This window comes from Diospyros lotus, chromosome 3 (genome assembly GCF_014633365.1).
Source record: "Diospyros lotus cultivar Yz01 chromosome 3, ASM1463336v1, whole genome shotgun sequence".
NCBI classification, from domain to species: domain Eukaryota; kingdom Viridiplantae; phylum Streptophyta; class Magnoliopsida; order Ericales; family Ebenaceae; genus Diospyros; species Diospyros lotus.
Window position 1 is genome coordinate 7273499 of NC_068340.1, and position 17464 is coordinate 7290962.

Here is a 17464-nt window from a genome sequence, read left to right on the forward strand (position 1 = left end):
CTTAAATATTATTCAACTTTTAAACTATTTTAGTAACTTATTCAAAAAGCTCTTCCCTAACTTTTCTAAATAAGTTCTTAGCAACTGTCATCAACTTCTCTCTCTCCATACCCATCCTCAACTACGCTCATTGGTCTTAGCGTACCGACTTCAACTGGCCTGCTTTTGTTTCATTTGATAGAGATGAGCCACGAAATTTTAGCTGTTGTTCATCTCATCACTTAGACGTATGTGTGTATATATATACATATATTAAAAAGAATAACAAAGAAGAAATTGATTGACTGTTTAATTTTGTAAATATTTAATTATAAGGGACAACTTTAATTTATAGTATTCAGCTATTTGATTTGAATTTTAATCCGTTAATTAATTAGGGTGCGTTTGATTGCTAACATGAAATTTGGGTGGAGGAAGAAGACGAAAGGGAAGGGTTGTCACTGGCCGAGCTTCCCCTGTCGCCATCATCGTCATTAACCGTGCTTCCCTTGTCGCCATCGCCTCACTAGCCAAGCTTCCCCTACTTTTTGCTCGTTGCCTCTCGTTCGATCGCCCTCTCTCTCGCTCAAGATTTTAATTGGGTTGATTTTTCATTTCTCTAGAAAATCAATTTCAGCCCCTCATAAGAAATGTTTTCTAGCAAAAGTGTCAAATGGGCATCACGTGACTCAAAGTGGAAAAATAAATTACTTGAAAAATTTGGCCAATCAAACACCTCAAAAGTTAAAATTTGAGTAAAAATTGATCATTTTCCATGAAAAAAATGTGCAATCAAACACACCCTTAATGAAATGTATTATTGTACTTAACTAAAAGTATATATACATATATGGAGTGGGTGTTTGCCGGCCCAATATTGATCTCTGCTAAATAGCGATGACCTTCTACTCCTTAATTTGGTGATTATCTCCGTTTCTTTAAATCCAACATTTGCATTGTATGTTCCATTGCAATGAAGCTTGGCTACCCAGGATGATCTGTCTTTCCTATCAAATTGAATCTTTGTGGGCTTAACATCATGGAGTTAATTACTACTAAAATACTCTTCTTTTTAACTATATAGAGGATTAAATGGTGATGAAGGTAAGGAGAGCATCTCCAACTTAGATATCAAATCCATAACCAATTTGGTGTCTAACAGTATTTTACACCAAATTCTTAACACCAAATTAATTAGTGTTGTCTCCAATATGCTAACACCAAATTGGTGTAAAGAGATTTTTTAAAGAATATTCTATAAATAAATATTAATTAATTTATTTTAAATTCATTTGGTCAGAATTTTGGTGGTTGTGGAGGAAATGGAAATGATCTTCTGAATTTTTAAATGGTAGTTTAGAATTAAGAATAGAAAGTATTTTATTTTTAAGTCATCTTGTTGTTTTTTTATTTTAAACTTTTTTTTCTATTTTCATAATGTATTTTTAATTTAAGTTAATGAAAATGTTATTGGTTTTTATTATATTATTGAGTTTTTGCATTAAGAATATTTTCTTTCTTCCGAGAATTATTGAAATAAAAAACTTTTGTTATACTCGAGGGTGTTAAAATAAATTGATTTTGATGCTTACAAAACTTATTTCTCCATAAATTATAAAAATAATTTAGATGTCTATAAAATTCGCTCTCAAAACGAGTTACACATCTCCCCCATGTCCGAGTAACTTCGGTCAACCTAAGCTATATGCCAGTCGACTGAAATGTGACAGAAAACTCATGATTGTTCATGTGTAACTTCGGTCGACCGAAGATAAACCTTTAGTTGATAGAATTCAATCAGAAAGATTGGACCTCATCTTCAGTCGACTGATACATCGATCGAACTCACATCCATAAGCATTGGATGACTTAGGTTGACAGAAGATTAATCTTCAATCGACCGAAGTTCCCCCGCTATGGAAATTAAAATTTACTAGACATCTTCGGTCGACCGAAGATGTTGGTTAAGTTGACTGAAGTCCAACAGACGTAGCAGTATCCCTATTTTTCTATACCTATTTCTGGTTGGCACGCCAAGGAATATCTCTTAATGCCTTAAGTGATCCCTCTACATCTCTGTTGGCCTGGTCTACACATGTATAAAGGTAGAATTCTCTTTGGAAGAAAAATGTACTTTTTTTGAACTACTTTTGCAGGTTGTTGATTTTCTCTTACTTTTACATATCTCTTGTCTCCAAAAAGCACAGGCTAATCTTGACTTCAGGTTGTCCCCAACTTTTTCAGAATTACTTTTGTGCAAATAATTTTTCTCTTATTGCTCAAATAATTCTATAGGACAACTATAAAACAAGCTGAAAGGAAAATTCTATAAGATAACTATAAGATCAGTTTTTTTGTATGGCTCAGAATGTTGGGTAGTCAAATATCAGGATGAGCAAATGACGAGTATAGCGGAGATGAGGATATTAAGATGGATGTGTGGTCATACAAGAAAAGATAAAATTAGAAATGAGGCTATTCGTAATAAGATATGAGTAGTGCCAATCGAGGAGAAGATGATAGAGACAAAACTAAGATGGTTTGGTTACGTGAGAAGAAGACCAAGAGACGCTCATGTGAAGAGAGTTGATGAAATGGAACAATTAGTCAAAAAAAGAGGTAGAGGCAAACTCAAGAAGATTTTGGGAGATACATTAAAGTTTAATATGAAGTATATGGGCCTAAATGAAGATATGGTAAAAGACATAAATATATGAAAATTTAGAATTCATGTAGCCGATTCCACATAATGGGATAAAGGCTGGATATATTGTTGTTGTTGTTGCTCAAATATTTTTTATGATTTTGTTGTAAGTTGAGATCCCAACAAATTCTGATTATTTCCAGTGTCATTTTGCTAAAAAGGCTAAAGGCATTTTGAATTTCAAATTGTCATGTGTTTCCTCTCTGCAACAACCACTTGAGTTGAAATTTCCATCTTAAATAAGGGAAAAGAGGAAGAAATAGTATACGTGTTGAAGCAAACTTGGAGAGCATTCAAACAAGAGAGTTTAAGTGCTGGGGAATTATTTGATGCTGTTGCTGAATACTTGTTTGATTGAAATTTTTGATTGTAAGTTTGTTATTTACTCACTTGTAAGTTAGGAGATTATATGTGCTAGTAGTAAGCTAGTGTTTATTCTTGCTTAGGCAAGGGATTTTCTGTTGGTTCTAATTCCATTTAAAAGATAGAGCTATCATTTCCTTAGTGGAACCTCAAGTTTAGTTTTGAGATAGAGGATTAGGCTCTTTATACAGTTGAACCTCTATAAATTTCCTTGTATCTTGTGATTGCATGCTTATTCATTTATCTTCATATTTATTGTAATCTCAAGCTAAAAGAGCAAGAGCTAAAATTTTTATTAACAAAGAGCAAGAGCTAAATATTTTTGAAAATACTCAATTCACCCTCTTGGGTATTTAACTAGGCAACAACTTTCATATACATAAACAAACTTAGTTCATTTTATATTAACATGGTATTTATAAAATATATTCAATATTTTAAAATATATTCAATATTATACTCATTTTATAGATCTTAATAAAATATTTCCATTGGTAATGTTTCTTATAGTAATTTAATTTATATTTCTAATTATTAATCAAAATATACAAATATAATAAAAGTGATAAAAGACATAAAGGGTATAAGTTGTTTTGAAATTATACAAAAAGGGGCAAAATTGGAAATAAAATAGAAAAGGAAATTTGGTTTTGTACATTTCACTCAACACCAAATTTGATAATTGGAAGTTGTGCCCAACACTAAAATAGTGTATTCGTTGGAGAGTTATTATGTTTTACACCAAATTGGTGTTGGCGCTCGATTTGATGCTCCATTGGAGTTGCTCTAGGTTAAAAGGCAAAGGCAATTGATTTTAATAATTATATATAAATATATTTTCAATAAATATATTATATATTTTTGTGTTAGTTTAAGTTTTTAAAAATTATAAACAAAAATTTATTGTAGGCCACAACTATTGCCATTCCTTTGCAATGTAGAAAAAATCCATAGCCTTCTCACAAGTGTTTGAACAACTCAACCAAAAACGAAAAATAATAAAATATAAGTATAGAACTCAAGAACAAGACGTCCCAGCAAAGCCAAGTTTCGAAGGAAAGTCAAAATCAAATAGTTATTTTGAAGGAAAAATCTGTTATGGAAAGGAAATGAACGTATATGTCGAGACAACTTAAGCATAGCCCAAAACCCAAACCCTCATTCGATGCTTCTGTTCGAATTTCAAAACATGATGAGCATGAATCATGAAGACAGGAACCTAGATACACAAATAGTGTTTGTACATATGTGTAGAAATGTGTATATATGGGTGCAAACTATATAATAATAACAGTTCGTCGCGGCTGTCATCACCGTCGTCGTTGCCACCCTTGTTTGTCGTCGTTGCCATTAATGCTTCTGCTCCACCCGCTGGTCATAACTATTTCGATGCCACCTCCAATCACTCGTTGCTTCGTCGCTGTAACACCCAGTGTTACAGGTGTTAAAAGAATAAGAAAGAAAGTGAGAAAATTTCAAAATTGCCCTTGAGAAGGTGTTGGATCCCTGAGATTGAGGGTGCCCTATGAGAGGGGTATTTTGGTAAATTGGATAGTGAAACCCAATATAAAGGGTATTTTGGTAAATTAGAAATAATTCTTATGTGGAATTAGGTATGTAAGTGAATAAAATCCCAATTTGGTGTTTATGTGGAGATATATGGGATTAATAAATTCACAAGGGGTATTTGGGAATTTAGAATTTAATTCCATAAAGGAAATTTAATTTTGGAAATAGGGAAAATGGTGGATATTAAATTATTTGAGGAGAATAATTATATTTTCCCTAAGTTATGAATTAATGTGGTAATGCCACTTGGAGAGATGAGATTAAACTTGGAAGCCAAGGTTAGTGTCTTGTTGTGACACTTGGCATTTTGTGGTTCAAGTATAAATGGGAGATTTAATTAAATACAAAAAGAAAGGATAATTGGTCTTTCAAGCATTTAATGAGAGACATTATGGAGTTGGATTAAAGAAAATCCAAATGAAATGGAAAAATAGTCACCATTAATGTTTGAAATTATGGTAAATTAAATAAATGGAATGGAAAATGGGAAAATGGTCACCCATTAATGCTTGGAAAATATGGTGATTTATATAAATGAAAAATGAGGGAATTATGTCTCTCAAGTATGATGGATGTGAAATTAGTCCCATTAATTTAAATGGGAAAGAAATGGAAATTAGTCACTCATTTATGAGTGAAAATGGGAGAATTTATTTAAATGAGAAATAAATAGAAATCTCCAAGTGATCCAAGGGTTAGGATCAAGTCTTGAAAATGGTGAAGTATATCCAATGGCTTGGATTAAGTCTTGAAAATGGCATGTAATAGTCTCATTTAAGTAAATGAGAAATAAATGAAAAATGCAAGTGATCTAAGGGCTTAGATGCATTCTTGAGAGATAGAATGAATCCAAAGGTGGGGATTCAAAGAGAAAAAAATGGCATGGATTGCCAAATATTAAGAGATGAGTGGTTGAGATTAAGTCTTTCAAATGCACTTGGATTGTGCTTTTAATTGAAGGTTGAGATCTCCTCTTGAAAGGTGAATAAAATCCAATGGATGAGAGTAATCAAGACCAAAGCACATGGATTGTGCTTTCTTGTGTGGTTGGGATTTTCTTCAAAAAAGCAAATGGAAATCAAGGGCTAAGATCAAGTCTTGAAATTGAGATTTCAAGACAAGAGTAGTATTTAAAGGGAAAGTAAGCCCTTGTCTCAAGTTTTGCCATTTCAAAGAGAGAAAGAAAATGAGAGGAAGGAAGAGTTGTCTTCCAAGAAGAAGAAAGGGAGAGAATGAAAGAAGAGAAAGAAGAAAGAAAGCAATGAAGAAGTCTTCCATTGAGAAGAAAGAATGAAGAAGAAAGAAAGGTAAGAAAGTATGTGTCTTGGCCATTTTAAGGCTAAATTTCCTTTCTTGAAATTTCATTAATACTTGTGATCCATTATATGGCTAGATTCTTTCAATGGGAAGAGTTAGAAGAGAAGCTAGGAAACTCTTAAAGCTTCAAAAGAAATGGAAAAGGTAAGGGATAGCCCCATTGGATGGTGGCTTGCAAGTTGTAAGTATGATGCATGAATTCTATGTGTGCATTGGCATGTTGTTGTGCTAGGTCCTATGGCCATAAGGTTGAGTGGGGTAGGGTAGATTAAAGCCTCAAACCAAGGTGGTTGTGAGGATGTGGAAGCCCTAACTATGTTGCATACATGCATTGGCATCACATTTATTTTCATGTTCATACTATTGTCATTGCACCCTTATTGAGCTTAATAGCTCATGAGGTTTTTATCCTCACCATGTAGGTATCTCATGTGCAAGAAGGAAGGGATCTTGGAAAGTTAAGCATGCTTGATGAAATGAAGACCCTAAGGAATTCATGTAATTTAGCTTGGGTTTTGGAAGCCTAAGCATGTTGTAAATTATCTTTTTATTTGATGTTTGATGTAGCAAACATATTGTAAAACTATATTTTTGTAAAAGGGAATTTAAGCATCAAGAGGGTTGTGTAAGCTTTGGTTGCAAATAAATGGATGGTTGATGTATGTTATGGAAACATCAAGAGCATCACTTTAAGCCTTAATTTTGGAGAAAAGAGGCAAAAATTAAGGGAAAATGAAGTTTATTTGTTCATTTTAAATTCTGGAAAATTTGGGGTTAGGAGGCCCCAAGAAAGAAAAAAAAAACGGGGGAGAAGAAGAGAAGTGAAAAAAAAAAGTGGGCAGCAGAGGGCTGCCAGCAAGCAGCTGGCCGCGGGGCAGCCGCGTCCGCAGGCGGGCGGGCGCGGGAGGCCGCGGGTGCGGCCAGGCGCGCGGCGTGTGGGCGCCCGGGCACGCGGCCCCGCGTTGCGGGCGCACCGTGGGGCCCCGGGCACGCCAGTGGGCCCCGCAGGCCAAATTTTTTTTAAAAATTGGAATTTTGGGAGAAATTGGGGCATTTATTAATTGAATTTGGGCCCCGGAGGAATTTTCAAAATAAAGGGATTTTTCGGGCATTTTGGAGATTAATACCGAAATTTTAAAAATTTGAAATGATGAGTTTTCCTCCAAAAATTTGGTGATCCATGAATGGATTGGTTTAAATGGTGATTTTGGAGCCCGGTAAAATTCTTAGTCGGAAAGAATTAAATTCAAATGAGAAAATAATGATTGGGCGTCTTCGCGAGGTTTCTTGTAACCAAACGCGGTGTGGTTTAAAGCCCAATTCTGCTAGTAAATCCTGGGGTTTAAGGGAAGGGAAGGACGAGCCTAGTTCCCACCTAGGGCGTTTCTTCTTGAAACATGGTCCGCCCTTCATCTCAGGCCGGGCAGGGTGGACAATTTGGGTAATTGTTCACGAGTAGCACTCGTAAGTGGGAGCGGGGCGTTACAGTTGGTATCAGAGCGTGGTTGGAGCATCAAGCGGAAGATGCTTGGGGGAAATGTGGTCAAAGGTTGATATGATGGCTTTGGAAGTAGAACCACAAGTGATCGAGGACCCTAGGGGTTGGGTCGAGACATGGAGGTCTATAGTGATGGAAGTGGAGTGCTCGGATATTCCTGCTATAAGAAAGGGAAAATATCATGTTTGAGATGACATACCGTAAGAGATATATGGGTCGAGCAATGAAGAGTCAAATGCCCAAGTGTGGGTATTGGTATCTGATTAGTGGTTAATTTTATAAAAATTTTGTTATAATTATACCCTTCTTTTGATCTTAAAAATAGTTTAAATTAGATATTAATATATATTTTATGGTTATATGCAAGTTTAAATTGAAAAATGAATGAAATGAAATTTTAAAGTAAAATTTAATAATAATAATAATAATATATAAAATTATATATAATACATATACATCATTATATGCATGCATGTAATATATATATAATATAATATAATATATATATGTGCCATGTGTAATACATATATATAATATATAATTTATTAATAACATTAAATTATTTTTATTTTTTTAGGCATGAAGAATTCAAGCCCATGAAGACTTAAAGTCCATGAAGAATTCAAGTCCATGAAGAAATCAAACCCATGGAAAAATAAAGTCCATGAAGAATTCAAGTCCATGAAGAAATCAAGCCCATGAAAAATTAAAGTCCATGAAGAATTCAAGCCCATGAAGAATTAAGGCCCAATTTGAGCAACCCATGGAAGATATTATTTGGAGAAGGCCCAAGAATTATTTTTAATCCTAATGAAGATTAAAAACCAATTTATAGAAATCTATTTTTATTTTTTATGTGAGAGCTTTATTAGGTGTGTTTTTTAGCTAAAATCCACTTAACTATTAGGTGGATATTATAGCTAAAATCCATTTAACTTTATGAATGCTTTATTAGGTATGTATTTTAGCTAAAATCTATTTAATATTAGGTGTGTATTATAGCTAAAATCCATTTAACTTTAAGTGTGTGAGTGCCCATTAGATATAATTATGTCTAGTTGAATAATTGAAATTGTGTGGTTTGTATTGCATCTTGTGGCCTATAAATAGATCACTTGATTGCATTTGTAAGTGTGATTATTATTCTTGAATCAAAGTTTAGTTGTTTCCTTATAATTCTCTCTTTGAGAATTGTTCTTGTTCTTTCCCCTTTTCTTTAGTATTCTCTCTTGTGATCTTACTTCCTTCCTTTCTTCTTTTAAATTCTTATGTCATTTATTATTACTTTATTATTCACCGCCTAAATGGCCGGTTAATTTGTGCCTTTAAATTTCTGCAATTTTCATTCTTGTCATTTAATTGTTCACCGCCTAAATGGACGGTTAGTTTATGCCTTTAAATTCTTGCAATTTTAATTCTTGTATTTTAATTATCTACCGCCTAAATGGCCGGTTAGTTTCTTCTATTTTAATTCCTGTCATTTAAATTCTGTTATTTAAATTATGTCATTTAAATTGCTGTCAATTAATTTAATAGAGATGAGTAGCTAAATCTAATCTTGGGTTAAGGCAAGGACAGTGTCTAACGCCAATGATTCCCAAAGAAAGCTACGCTTTAAATGAGTAACATTGGTTTAAACTTCAATATGAGTGTGTTTTGATTATTGAAAAATCACTAGGTTTGGATTGGAGCGTAAGCCTAACTTAGAGCTTTCATGTCACGCATGAGAGTTACTAGAACTGGAAACGCTATCATACCCAAACCCGGATGATTAATTTAGTTGTTTTGTGTATTAATTGTAATTGAATTTATGGTAGTTTCTTAAATTAGAATCCCGCATATCATGTATGGGGATTGCTTAAACTAGAGCTATCATTATCTTTAATTGCATTTAATAACAAATCCTCATATCTGAAATTAAATTAATGTTGCTAATCTTTTATGCTAATATTTGGGAATCAACGGGTTGGCACTGAAATTGTCTTAACTTAAGTACTTTCCAATTTCATATTCTCACGTTTAGTATTTATTTCAACTTCTGTCTTGCTTTATTTTCTAGTATTTGTTATATAAAAAAATCATAAAAAAATCATGTTATCAATCCATCTAAATGCGTGTGCGTGTGTGTGACATTCTTTTTTTTCTTTTGCCATAAATAAATCTCTCAGTGGACGACCTGGACTCATTCAGAAAATATAAATTTAAATTTGGACTACAACTGCACTCGTACACTGACGAGTATAAACCTCTCACCTAAACAAAGAAAAAAATATAAAATTTTTATTGTGTTTTGTTTTGTGTTTTAATTGCAGGGTGGGAGTGCAGTCAAATTTTGGCGCTGTTGCTGGGGAGATTGAGGCAAAAACAAAAAGGAAAAACAAAATATAAGAAGAAGCATCTCCTGATAAATTCGGTAACTCTGTTTCTTTTTACTTTATTTTTATTTTTGCATAGTGTATGATACTTAGGTCAGGTAAAACTGTAGAAAATCAGTCACTCATGTCTCAACACAATGAGAACATGCCACTTCCACAGAACATGTCTGCACGTGGTAGTGACCACGGTGACCCTGATCCCATTGATCAGGAGATGATCAGACCCCTTAGGGAGTATCTTCATCCTCCTAGGCAGACAACCCCCTCATGCATTATTCTTCCCATCAATCATCATAGGTTTAACTTCAAACCTGGCACAATCCAATTGTTGCCAACTTTTCATGGCATGGATTCTGAAAATCCATATACTCATATGAAAGAATTTGAGGAAGTATGTAGCACTTGCATGGACCATACAGCAAATGAGGATGTCATAAGATTAAAACTCTTTCCATTCTCATTGAAAGATAAGGCAAAAATATGGTTAAGCACTCTCCCACCTAGATCTATAGGAACTTGGAGAGAAATGCAAACAACTTTCTTAAAAAAATACTTCCCTGCCAACAGAACTGCTAATCTTCAAAGACAAATCATGAACTTTGCCTGTAAACCAAATGAGAATTTTGCGCAAGCGTGGGAAAGGTTTAAAGACCTTCTTCACACTTGTCCGCACCATGCTTTTGAGCAATGGAGAGTGGTCAGTTTCTTTCATGATTCACTCACTCCCCAATTGAAAATGCTAGTTTCTACAATGTGCAATGGAGAATTCTATGAGAAGACTCCAGAAGAAGCTTTCCACTTCTTTGACACATTGGCTGAGAATACAAGGAACTGGGAAGTTGGTCCAACATCTGCTCTTGATTCAAGAGAAAATCCACAACCTAGAGGGAGATACCAACTGAGTGAGAGTGACGATTTAAATGCAAGACTAACTGCTTTAACAAAGAAAGTTGAAAACATGCAACCCAAAAAGGTACAATCTGTTAATCAAGTGGAAGTAAAGTGTGCTGTGTGTGATGCAACAGATCATTCAACTGAAGAATGTCCTACCCTACCTGCTTTCAAGGAGGTATTGTATGGGCAGACTAATAACAATCATTCACACAACTTTGAGGGGAGACAAAATCAAAATCAGAGTGGAGCCTATTATGGGAATAATCAGAACTACAATTCATACCATCCCAATAATAGAAATCACCCCAATTTTTCTTGGAGAAATGATTCTGGAAATCATTCTCAACCTCCCTTCCCTACACAACAACATACCTTCCAACAAAATCAAGGTTCTTCATCCAATACTTACCAACCTCCTCATAGGAGATCTTTGGAAGATACCTTGCACCAGTTCATCCAAAGTCAAACAGGTATCAATAATCAGGTTGCTCAGCTTGTCAAAAATCAAGACCAAACAAACAGAGCCATAGAAGACATTAGGAGCCAGTTGACCAAGATAACACAAACATTGAGTGTGAGAGAACCCGGGAGGTTTTCATCCCAAACTAATCCTAACCCAATTAGGCAAACCAACCAGGTAGAAGCTTCAAATAGTGAAACCAACACTCATGAACAAGTGCAAGCAGTGACTGCCCTAAGAAGTGGAAGAATAATTGAGAAACCAACTGATCCTAGGATAAACCAACATGTTGATGAAGAAAAAGAACCAAAAGATCATGAATCCACCGATGAAAAAAATGAAAAACAAAAAGAATATGAGAAAGAAATTCAATACAGGCCCAAACCACCTTTTCCACAAAGGTTGAATCATTTGAAAAAAGAGCAACAAAATGCAGATATATATGAAGTGTTTAAGCAAGTGAGAATCAACATCCCGCTGTTGGATGCAATCAAACAAACACCTTCATATGCAAAGTTTTTGAAAGATCTGTGCACTGTCAAAAGGAAAACAAATGTGCATGAAAAGGCATTCTTAACTGAACAAGTCAGCGCCATTCTCCAATTGAAAACTCCTCCCAAATACAAAGATCCAGGCTGTCCAACCATTACATGCATCATAGGAAGTCAAAAGGTTGATCGGGCACTCTTGGATTTAGGAGCTAGTGTCAATTTGTTGCCATACAGTGTGTATCAACAGTTGGGATTAGGTGAGCTTAAACCCACTAGAGTGACCCTTCAGCTGGCTGATCGATCAATCAAAGTTCCACGAGGAATTGTGGAGGATGTTCTGGTACAAATCGATAAGTTCTACTTTCCAGTGGACTTCATCGTTTTGGACACCCAGCCGCATCAGGGGCCTCAACCTCCTGTGCCAGTCATCTTAGGTCGACCATTCCTTGCCACATCAAATGCCATCATCAACTGTAGGAATGGTGTGTTAAAGCTATCTTTTGGGAACATGACTGTAGAAATGAATATCTTCAGGGTAGCCAAACATCAGGACACTGAGAGTGAAGTGGAGAAGGTAGACTTGATCCAAACACTGACCAATGACTGTTTTGAAGAGTTCATGAGAAGACCCAAAGAAGGAAATCAAGATCTCGAAGAAATAAAAGAAGTGGAAGTCATAAGCAAAGAAAGTGAGAAGCCTACATGGATGCCTGGTTTAGAGCCATTAAGGAACTTGGACAATAAGCTCATGGCTCCTGATAGCCATCAATCCACGCCTGAGAGAAAGCCATTGCCCAGTGATTTGAAGTATGTATTTCTAGGAGAAGGGGAAGCATTCCCAGTGGTGATCTCTTCAAGTTTGACACCTCAGCAAGAGCAACAACTGATAGAAGTTCTAAAAGCACACAGGAAGTCATTAGGATGGACCATTTCAGATTTGCAAGGTATTAGTCCTTTGATCTGTACTCATAAGATATTCTTGGAAGAATGAGCAAAACCAGTTAGGCAAATGCAAAGGAGATTAAATCCCAACATGAAAGAAGTTGTCAGAAAAGAAGTGCTTAAGCTATTGGATGCTGAAATAATTTACCCAATCTCTGATTCTAAGTGGGTAAGTCCAACACAGGTAGTACCCAAAAAGTCTGGAGTCACTGTTGTAAAAAATGAGAACAATGAACTGATTCCCACGCGCATTCAGACAGGATGGCGTATGTGCATTGATTATAGAAAGCTCAATTCTGTGATAAGGAAAGATCATTTTCCTTTGCCTTTCTTGGATCAAGTTCTGGAGAGAATAACAGGCCAAGCCTACTATTGTTTCTTAGATGGCTACTCAGGGTACAATCAGATAGAAATTGCACTAGAAGATCAAGAGAAGACAACTTTCACATGTCCATTTGGGACATTTGCATACAGGCGCATGCCATTTGGGTTATGCAATGCTCCAGCCACCTTTCAAAGGTGTATGATGAGCATTTTCAGTGAAATGGTTGAGCAGATTGTTGAAGTATTTATGGATGACTTTTCTGTTTATGGAAGTAACTTTGAGGCCTGTTTGGAGAATCTGAAAAAGGTTTTAGCAAGATGTGAGGAAACAAATCTGATACTCAATTGGGAAAAATGTCACTTCATGGTGAAACAGGGCATAGTCTTGGGGCACATCGTTTCATCTAGGGGGATGGAGGTAGATAGGTCAAAAATTGAAACAATTCAAAAACTCCCCATCCCTAGGAATGTGAAAGACATCAGGAGTTTTTTGGGACATGCAGGGTTTTATAGGAGATTCATTGCTTTCTTTAGCACCATAACAAGACCCTTGTGCCATTTGTTGTCTCAAGATGTTCCGTTTGAATGGAGTCCTGCCTGTCAAAATGCTTTTGATAAATTGAAAGATGCACTCATTTCAGCACCTATCATTCAGTCCCCTGATTGGTCCCTCCCGTTTGAACTTATGTGCGATGCTAGTGATTATGCGGTAGGAGCTGTGTTAGGGCAGAGGAAGGATAAGAAACCTCATGTGATATATTATGCTAGCAAAACTCTTAATGAGGCACAAAAGAATTACACCACTACAGAGAAAGAGTTACTAGCAGTTGTCTTTGCCCTGGACAAGTTTCGATCTTACCTCGTAGGGTCACTAGTGATCATTTTTACTGATCACGCTGCTCTGAAGTATTTGTTCACAAAGCAAGATGCAAAACCCTGTCTGCTCCGATGGATCTTACTCCTGCAAGAGTTCAACATTGAAATCAGAGACAAGAAGGGAGTAGAAAATGTGGTGGCTGACCATTTGTCAAGGATTCCAAGTCAAGATCTCACACAATTTGATGAACCAATTCATGACAATTTCCCTGATGAGCAACTATTTAAAGTGAATGTTATTCGTGCATCATCTGTTGTCCCTTGGTATGCCGACATTGCGAACTACCTGGCAACTGGTCTGATCCCAGACCATTGGAGTAAGCAAGATAGGCATAAATTCTTCAGAAAAGTCAGAACATTCTTTTGGGATGAGCCCTACCTCTTCAAGTATTGTCCTGACCAAATCATCCGTAGATGCATACCCGATCATGAGCAACAAAGTGTCATCAATTTCAGTCATACTCTTGCATGTGGAGGCCATTTTTCTGTCAAGAAAACAGTTGCAAAAATTTTTCAGAGTGGATTTTATTGGCCGACACTGTTCAAGAATGTGTACAAGTTCTGTTCAAATTGTGATCGATGTCAAAGGTTAGGAAGTCTGTCAAGGAGAAACATGATGCCATTACATCCGATCCAAGTGTTAGAAGTTTTTGACTGTTGGGGTATGGATTTTATGGGCCCATTTATCAATTCATTTGGTCATGAATACATCTTACTTGCTGTTGACTATGTGTCCAAATGGGTAGAAGCAATCCCGGCCAGAACAAATGACCATAGGACTGTCGTGAAATTTTTGAAAGAAAACATATTCAGTCGATTTGGGATGCCACGAGCAATCATCAGTGATGGGGTTCCCATTTTTGTAATAAAGTTGTGGCAGGATTAATGAAGAAATATGGTGTACTGCATAAGGTTGCAACACCATACCATCCCCAAACCAATGGTCAAGCCGAGCTAGCCAATAGGGAGATTAAGCGCATATTGGAAAAGACTGTTGCTGCTAATCGTAAGGATTGGTCCTTAAGACTAGTAGACGCTCTTTGGGCATACAGAACAGCTTACAAAACAATTTTGGGAATGTCTCCCTATAGGCTAGTATACGGTAAATCTTGTCATCTGCCGGTGGAAATTGAGCATAAAGCATATTGGGCAATTCATAAGATCAACAAGAGTCTAACTGAAGCAGGCTTATCTAGGAAGCTCCAATTGAATGAACTTGAGGAAATTCGGAATGAAGCATTTGAAAATACACGATTGGCCAAGGTTCGCATGAAAGAGTTACATGATCGGCACATCATTCGAAAAAGCTTTCAGGTAGGGCAACGGGTACTCTTGTATGATTCTCGATTGCATCTATTCCCAGGAAAATTGAAGTCTCAATGGGTCGGCCCATTTGTAATCAAGTCCATCTCAGGATATGGGGCATTTGAGATAGAAAATCCGGAGTCAGGACAGCTTCTAACAATCAATGGTCATAGGTTGAAACCATACCAGGGTAGTATTGAGGAGAATGAAGGAGTTGTGGATTTAGATGATCCATCATCATCTGATGAGTAGGGAAAGTTTCCTATCGTCTGGGAATCTGACGTTAAAAGACCACCTTTCCATTTAGGTTAAATGGATGTTTATAGATCTGAAAAAAAAAAATAATAAATAATAAATAAAATTAAATAAAAAAAATAAAATAAAATAAAATAATAAAGAATTATATATATAAGTTGTTCATTTTCTGCATTACTTAATTAACTTTGATTCAAATAGTGTTTCTCTGTGTGCAGTCTAAATAAAATTTTTTTGCATACGAGTTCATGCATTGAAGACCACCAGGTATGCCTATCTTCTATCCTTTTATTGTCGATTGAGGACAATGCGCAATTTAAGTTGGGGGGTAAGGTGTACTTGATTTTATTGGTGTTTGAAACTGATTTATTGTGCAAATAATTTTGTTAGACTCGATAATATTGTCTTGTGTGGTATGTATGATTTTATTGGGCCCCTAAAACAAAACATTTATTAAAAAAAAAAAATCAAAAAAAAAATAATAATAAGAATAAGAATAAAAAAATTAAAAAAATAATAAAATAATTAAAAAAAAAATTTGAATTGAGAGAGACAGAATTGACGCTGGTGGTAGTTATCTTTTCTTGGGCAGTGCAATCACACTGCCCTATAAAGGATAAGGCACACTGCCAAATGTTGAAAAATGAGGCACCAAGCGTTAAAAAAGAGACGCCAAGCATAACCCTGTAATTATGGCATGCCTCGAGCCGAGTGTAAAATAGTGATGGTCATTGCTCTATAAGAGACTCCATATCTGTATAAGGCAAGCCACCCTTCTTGAGCTCAGTCTTCTCTCTTTTGTGTTATTCTCCGATCAGGTACTCTCATCCCTTTTGTAAAGTTTATAGTTCTTTACTTTTTTTTCTTAGTATAGTTAAAAAAAAAAAAAAAATGAATCTTTATCTCTCAAAAATTCACAAGTACTATCCATCTCTCCCGCAGAATGATTTGAAAAAAATTTATGTTGCTAGGTGTGAAAGACTTAGGTTGTTGATGCTTAATAACATCCCTGAAGATATTCGTTGGCTGATCGAAGCAAAAGTTCGATTAGCTGGTGAAACTTCACCTAGTTTTAAGCATTTTCCAGGCTTAGGGAAGAGTAGTTTTGCGAAAAAAAGAAGAGCGAAAAGAGTGAATGGTTGTTACAAATGTGCTCGATGGACCTGTAACACACGATGCAAATCTGTGGGGTTTACGTCCATAAATCGAGAAGATAAAATTAGTTTCATAAAGGATGGACTGAGTAAGGAGTCTCTAGATGATATCCGATTGACTCTTGAGACGCATCCGTGTGGAATAGTGCAAAGAGAACTTCTTGCTTTATGGACCCAGTTCAGAAGTGACCACCAACGCTATAGTCTTGGGAATCTGACTAAAAACGACCCTGTTTGCCAATCTATAAGAAAATTGGATGGGAAGCTTATCCCCACTTCATAGAAAGTGTTTAAGCCGTTTCTGGACGTAAAACCAGAGGAAGATGTGAGCCACAATCACAACTACTTATATATACGCAAGATTTTTGTTTGTATTTATTTCTTGTTGAATTGTTGTATAGCTACTTTTGATCTCCAAACTTCTTTTCAGGACATACAAAAGGAACAAACATGGAAGGGCAGTTCGTTCGTCAAATTAAAACCATATGTGTACTTTGTGGCTCTCAACTTGGGAGTGATATTTGTTACGCACTTGCAGCGAACGAACTTGGTAAAAAATTAGGAGAGAAAAAAATTAATTTGGTATATGGAGGGGGAAGTCGTGGATTGAATGGTTATGTTTCACAAGCTGTACATCTTGGAAATTCATCTGTGGTAGGTATAATGCCAATCCCTTTAGCTGAACCACATATTTCCGGGATTACACGCGGTCAACTTATAGAAACGACTTCTATGTCTGAGCGCATGGCTTGTAAGATTTATCAGTCAGATGCCTTCATTGCTTTACCAGGAGGTTTTGGAACACTTGAAGAAATCTTTTGTATAATCTCCTGGGCCAAGAGTAATCTCCATACCAAACCCATTGGACTTTTAAATGTTAACCATTTTTTCGATGGGTTACTCTCTTTTCTTGATCAGGCTGTGGACCAACAGTTCATTTCTCGTTCAGCAAGAAAGA